Source organism: Austrofundulus limnaeus, unplaced genomic scaffold, assembly GCF_001266775.1.
Source record: "Austrofundulus limnaeus strain Quisiro unplaced genomic scaffold, Austrofundulus_limnaeus-1.0 Scaffold209, whole genome shotgun sequence".
NCBI lineage: Eukaryota > Metazoa > Chordata > Actinopteri > Cyprinodontiformes > Rivulidae > Austrofundulus > Austrofundulus limnaeus.
Window position 1 is genome coordinate 651,677 of NW_013952611.1, and position 7,268 is coordinate 658,944.

Below are 7,268 nucleotides of genomic sequence, written 5' to 3' on the forward strand. Positions count from 1 at the left end.
CATTTGTAATCATCAAAATTAAACGAAATAAACATTTGAAATATATGAGTTTGTATGTAATGTATGAATATAATATACAAGTTTCACTTTTTAAATGGAATTACTGAAATAAATCTAYTTTTTCATGATATTCTAATTTTATGACCAGCACCTGTAGTTGGACACTGACACAAATGTTGTCTTTTTATCTGTTTACTGAAACATATTCAAGTTATAGTTATATAATACACATGGACATAAAGTCCAGATATTCAGCTTTCGAGGGTATCCACATTACAATTGGATGAAGGGTTTAGGAGTTTCAGCTCCTTAACATGTGCCACCCTGGTTTTAAAGGGACCAAAAGTAATTGGACAATTGACTCCAAAGATATTTCACAGGTGTGGGCGATTCCTTCGTTATATCATTCTCAATTAAGCAGATAAAAGGCCTGGACTTGATTTGAGGTGTAGTGCTTGCATTTGGAAGGTTTTGCTGTGAAGTAAACATGCGGTCAAAGGAGCTCACCATGCATGTGAAACAAGCCATTCTTAAGCTGCAAAAACAGAAAAAACCCATCCAAGAAATTGCTACAATATTAGGAGTGGCAAAATCTACCGTTTGGTACATCCTGAGAAAGAAAGAAAGCACTAGTGAAGCCATCAATGCAAAAAGACCTGGGCGCCCACGGAAAACAGTGGTGGATGATCGCAGAATAGTCTCCATGGTGAAGAGAAACCCCTTCACAACAGCCAACCAAGTGAACAACACTCTCCAGGAGGTAGGCGTATCAATATCCAAATCTACCATAAAGAGAAGACTGCATGAAAGTAAATACAGAGGGTTCACTGCACGGTGCAAGCCACCCATAATCATCAAAAATAAAAAGGCTACATTGGACTTTGCTAAAAAAAAAAAATCTAAAAAAGCCAGCACAGCTCTGGAAGAACATTCTTTAGACAGATGAAACCAGGATCAACCTCTACCAGGATGATGGAAAGAGAAAAGTATGGTGAAGGCGTGGTACAGCTCATGATCCAAAGCATACCCCATCATCTGTAAAACACAGTAGAGCAGTGGGATGGCTTGGGCATGCATGGCTGCCAGTGGCACTGGGACACTAGTGTTTATTGATGATGTGACACAGGACAGAAGCGGCAAAATGAATTCTGAGATATTCAGAGCCATTCTGTGTGCTCAGATCGAGCCAAATGCAGCCAAAATGATTGTCCATCTGTAGTATGAAATGATGGCCAATGATCCAAAACATAAAGCCAAAGCAACCCAGGAGTTTATTAAAGCAAAGAAGTGGAATATTCTTGAATGGCTAAGTCAATCACCTGATAACCCAATTGAGCATGGATTTCACTTGTTAAAGACTAAACTTCAGACAGAAAGGCCCACAAACAAACAGCAACTGAAAACCACTGCAGTGAAGGCCTGGCAGAGCATTAAAAAGGAGGATACAGCATCTGGTGATGTCCATGCATAGGCGTCGTAACAATAGTAGGTGAAGGGAACGTGTCACCCCACTTTTCAAAAGTATCTGTTTGGACCCCTCCACATTCATCTCATCAGTTCACACAGCGTTGTTTTTGTTAGGTGACTTGATGAAAGAATCCATTCCACTTGATTGACAGAAGAAAACTCATCACGCTCCAGGTTTTCCTGGTAACCTCCAACCAGTCAGCACTGCAGCCTGCAGGTAGGAGCGGCTTTGGGAGCGAGCAGCCGGAAGTTACATGACCGGTGTCGGACTTCCTGCAATCCTAGGGTTGGGTACCGAAACTCGGTTCTATTATGGCACCGGGGCAAATGTCCACGGTAGTACACAGACCAAAACACATCTCTAACTTCGGTGCTTTAATTCGGTGCCTCAAAAAAAGCTGTTAATTTGCCTCCTCTGGTGTTCACTGTTAAGAGTGACAGCCGCTGCACACGATCTCCATGGACTCTCTTGTATGTGGTTCGACTCGGCTTGGTCTCGGCCCAATGCGCCTCTCCAAGCACGCTCCACAGCCGCGCTGTCTCAGAGCCTCCTGGTTTGGGTAGAAGCGAGTACAGCACGCTTATGATTTTGACATCAGCAGAATTCTGCCCATGGATTAACTCTTGGACTGTCAGCAAATTTCCTACTGGAGAGAGCTGATTTTGTTTAGGAACAAGCCTGCGGCGCATTATGACAACATGGTGAAATAAAACGGTCTTTTTAAAAAAGGCAGAACTTGTAAACACTTCCTGGAGAGAAGTGAATGAGACGAAGCTGAGCAGATCACGGGTGGTTTTCAGCATACTTGCCGCACGGTTACACAAGCACTTAGCTAAACAGCACCGTGAAAATAAATAAACAAATAAAAGTGAAGTCTGAACGGTAAGACCACAACAGCCTTTTCATTTTATGATTATTTTTAACAATAGTTGAAGCCGCTGCGGACGGTCTGCACATTATCACACCCACTGCGTGGAGACACACGAACACTGAGCAGAACCGACCCGACCCAAAGTGAATTGAGTAGAACTGATGGAGATGGGCTGAACAGGTGCTGCTGCAGTTAACAGTTATATAATATATAACTACATATAATATATATATATTATTATATATTATAGTCGAGATGTCGAAAGCAAAATTGCCCAAAGTGTCGTGTCACTTTACAAAATACAGTATGATGCAGAAACTTCCACCTACAACAAATGCTTTAAGAATATTTGGTGCAAAGACAAAGGATTAATGATTTTAAGTTAATAAGTTGGTCAATTTCAAGTTTGACTTTGACGCAGAAATAGTTATTGCTTCATAAACCTTTGTGTGAGTGTGTGTGTTTTATTTATTTATTTTTAAAGTACCGATTTAAATACCATTTAGGAACCGGTACCATTTTGAAAGTATCGATTTGGCACCGGTATCGAAATAAACCCTTTCAATACCCAACCCTATGCACTCCTGGAGCGCAAATATTCAACCTAAAACTAACTTCTAGCTGCTAATAGAAGGCAGCGTGTGTGATTGTATCCCTCCACAGACAAACACAACATTAGGAGATGTTTTACAAAGAAAAATAAAGTAAGTTAAACTCTCCATAGTACAGATTTATCCTGTGTAAAGTTAATGCAGTTAGCTTCTGGCTACTGCTAGCTTACATATCACGACCAGTTATTGCTGTAATTTACAGCATCTGCTAAAGTACAGAGTGATCAGCCGGTGATATTATCAGTAGGACTAAAATAATCAAATCAGAAGTTTATTGGGTGTTTTTAATTAAAGTATAAAATGATTGCTTTCTAAAACATATTGAGAGTAGTTTTTTCTATCTTAGAATCTTAGAAAAGTTTCAGCATAAAATAGAGCTTGGTTCATGTCTGACAACTTTAATAATCAGATGGAGAGACTGTTGACTCACAATCAATAATGAAATCAGACCACTTAGTCATCTGTTATTTACTGATCACATTTCATGATATTTTCTGACTTTTTAAAGCTAACTGACTTCAGCTGGCAATAAAAAAACAACTAATGTTTAATCCATCGTCATGTGATGCAGGAGCTGATGAGAGTCAGGGTCATCAGCAGATGGGGACAGAGTTCTGTGGCTCAGGTGAGTGATGATGATGATGATGATGATGATGATGATGATGATGATGATGATGATGATGATGATGATGGGAAATTATGAATAAAATCTAAAATGTTTACTCAAATCAGTATTTATTTTAAATCCATTCTAGACAGTTGTGTAAAGTTTATGAAATACATTATTGATTTAAAGGCATAATGTACAACATGATTATAATGAATTTTATTATATTTTGAACAGAAAAAAATTATGGGCTTATTAAAATTTTCACTTTGAGGTGGTATCAGGGTAGAAAGGAACCTGTAGACCTATTTTTGCTTTAATAATTACATGCAGATTGACAAAACAAACAAATGTTTTTTGTTTTATTTGATTTTTTTTTGTCAGCAGCATAACAGTGTCATTTTATGTTCTGAAGGATGCATGATGCCCTGTTCCTTTTGGTTATGAGTAGACCTATCACTAAATCATAAAAAGTGAAATGCCCCTCTAAATTCACTGTTGGTGGTTATGAGTATTGTACCTGTTCACTGGGTAAAGTTATTATGACCCACGCACGCGAAGCGTAAGCGGGAGTCATACTGTTTTTGTACTGTTTACCGATCAACATGAAATTTGGCAAGATTGTAGATGAGTCTGACCTACATTGCGCCAGCCAGCGGTTTTACGATAGACCCCATATTTGAGGAGGGGGCTCTTTTCAAAGAGGGGGTGACAGGACATGCAAAAATGATTATTACTCAGAAACTGTTCAACATAGGAGCTTCAGATTTCTTTTGTTGTCTAGCTCTGATGAAGCTCTATCCATCAGGCTCAACAATCAGTGCCCCCCACCCCCCGCACCCCCAATTTATCTGAAAAGTGGGGTCTGGACATGAAAAAATGCTTATAACTCAGAAACTGTTCAACTTAGAAGCTTCAGATTTATTTTGTTGTTTAGCTCTGATGAAGCTCTATCCATCAGGCCCACCAATCAGTGCCCCCCACTCCCCAGACCCCCAATTTCTCTGAAAAAGGGGTGCCTGGACTTACAAAAGGGGTGATTGCTCAAAAACTATTGAACATAGGAGCTTCAGATTTCTTTTGTTGTTTAGCTCTGATGAGGGGCTATCCATCAGGTCAACCAATGCCCACCCCCTCCAAAAAAAGACCCCCATCCAAACCACTACAATTTTTGCACCTATAGCATGACATTTATTGGGAATAAAGACTTCTGAGTTCTGGTGCATTTCTGCGTGTGGGGGTCATTATGTTACCGCTATGCGGTATCTAGTTATTATTAGTTTTAAACATGCAGTTAATGGTCATTTATTGGCACAATGACATTTTACAATTTAAAATAAATCAAGAATAAACAATATGAAAGTAAAAGGCACCCCTAAAGTCACTGGATGTTAAATTGTGTAACATTAATTAACCTTGTCTCAGCTAAAGAAGTGAGTTAAAAACAAAATGATAGAACTAGTTTAATGATGAATCTGTCTCTGAAATAATTAAATCAATTATTTATTTATGTATGTAATAGTATTTTAAGAACCTGATAAAATACACCAGAATGCAGGAAATGGCACTTTTAAAATGGTTATGACATCCATGTGTCCATGAGTTCAAGACTTCAGGCAGTCATTGTCAACAAAGGGGTTTCAATCAAGTACTAGAAATGTACATTTTATTTACAATTATTTAATCTTTCCAATTACTTTTGAGCCTCTAAAATGAAGAGTTTGTCTTTAAAAGATGCTTCAGTTCCTCACATCTTTATGCAATAATTTTGTTCAAACCACTGAATTAAAGCTGAATGTCTGAACTTCAACTGCATCTGAATTGTTTTGTTTAAAATTCACTGTGGTAATGTCTAGAACCAAACTTAGAAAAATGTTGTCTCTGTCCAAATATATATGGACCTAACTGTAGTTTTGCCAGCATGCAGCTACTAACCATAGGCTTAATTTTCTTTAAATTTGAGACTTACATGCAAATAACATGCTAACATCCAGACTAACACTAGGCTAACTAGTAGTGACACTAACACCATTCACTGTAGGCTTTCATTTAGCTAAGAACTGTATGATGAAATAGTGAAACGGGGACAAACCGCATATACAATTTCACTCATCAGGCACAGATTCAGAGTTTTTGTTGATTTTGCTGAAAGCTGTCTGACTCACAGTGGTCCAGATGACCTACCTTTGGTAGCCAGTCTTAGCCCAAATAGAGCTCTGAATCGGGGTGTATGTGGGAGTTTTGTTGATAAAATGAAAAGAGCAAACAAACTATTCTGTGGGTTTTTGAGATCTAAAGCTGCCATGTTAGTTTGTGATCCTCTTTTGTTAGCATAAAGTGCAGTGCGTAGGGCAATGGGCGTGGTCATGCCTTTACTACTTCTTGTTCCATGTTTCTAAAGCATTTCTCAGTTTTCTTCAATTGTTGTGGCAGCCGAAAAAAAACACCAGCTGAACCCGAACTTGTGACTGAACTGCTCAAGCTGCCAGTGAAAGTAAAAACAAACTGGTTTTTGTTGTTATCATGACTTTCTGAATGAATGAATTTCTGGTTCTAGCTTTGTGTACCGGAAATAGGAAACCGGGGTGCGGGACTAGCGTCATGGCAGCCTACATACTCTTACAGAAAATCGTGGATTACAGCAGACAAAAGCATTAGCTGCAATGCAATAGTTATCCAATTAAAGCACAGACCATCTCCACTATTTGAATGAATGAATGAATGAATGAATGAATGAATGAATGAATGGATACTTTTATTGATCCCATGAAGGGAAATTACAGTTTGAAACAACCCATTCAAGAGAACAGGTGCCCCGGGTCCAGCAGCCATGCAAGACGCTGCAATTTGAAGCTGTAGTCTAGTTTATAGAAGTGGGTACACTGACCTTTCACTTCCTACTCTCAAGTCACAACCATGACTTATACTGTACATATGTAATGAATTATTTTTTTATTAATAAGACAGTGACAAGCACAAAACCTTGTCCTCAAAGCAATAAGTTTAGATTGAGAACAAACTGCCATTAATATAATACTAATCAGTGAATTTATACACTTTGGGGTAGGTAGATTGATGCAATAATCTGTTATCATTAATTCATGTTTGAATTTTTTAACTTACCACTAGGGCTGAATGATTTTGGAAAATAATCTAATTGCGATTTTTTATCTATAAATTGCGATTTAACATGCGATTATTTTTTTAATGTCTTCTCAAGAATTTTCCAACAAACAGAAACAATAAATCAGTCTGTTTTATAAGTAAGATTTGTTTGTGATCTGATCGGAGAGATGTTAAAGAGAAAAAAAGTGAAGGAAAACACTAAATATGTTTAAAACTGCAATTAAATTAATGTAATAAAAATAACTGTATGACTTTAATGCTTAGATCCACATTACATAAACTAAATTAGTGATAATCTTAAATTTAACCTGCAGACTGTTAGATATCACGATGCACAGGGAGGACGAGGTGAAGCAGTGACTGATCTGTGAGTTAAACACAGCTGGGTCCAGAGATTTATTTAAGAGAGACAGTATCAGGGAAAAAAAAACAACATTACATTAAATATTATATCCCACGTTAGAAACAAGGCAAGAGCAGTAGAAACTTTGCACATGCAAGATTTATTCGCAGCAGTCTCCTCTCAGCTGACTGCAGCCGGGGGGTGTGTGTGCACACTGCTGCACAGTCGTACCGCTTTAGGAG

General features: G+C 38.2%; 1 protein-coding gene and 1 long non-coding RNA gene across 10 annotated transcripts in view; one reads left to right on the forward strand and one right to left on the reverse strand.

The window, feature by feature from the left end:
• Positions 1-3,555, forward strand: part of LOC106525015 (uncharacterized) — a 29,466-nt gene extending 25,911 nt beyond the window's left edge. The window contains exon 3 of the long non-coding RNA XR_001311058.1: positions 3,522-3,555. This is a non-coding gene — a long non-coding RNA (uncharacterized LOC106525015). The remainder of the gene's footprint in view (positions 1-3,521) is intronic.
• plecb (plectin b) overlaps positions 1-7,268 on the reverse strand; it is a 189,240-nt gene that overhangs the window by 108,828 nt on the left and 73,144 nt on the right. The window lies entirely within an intron of this gene.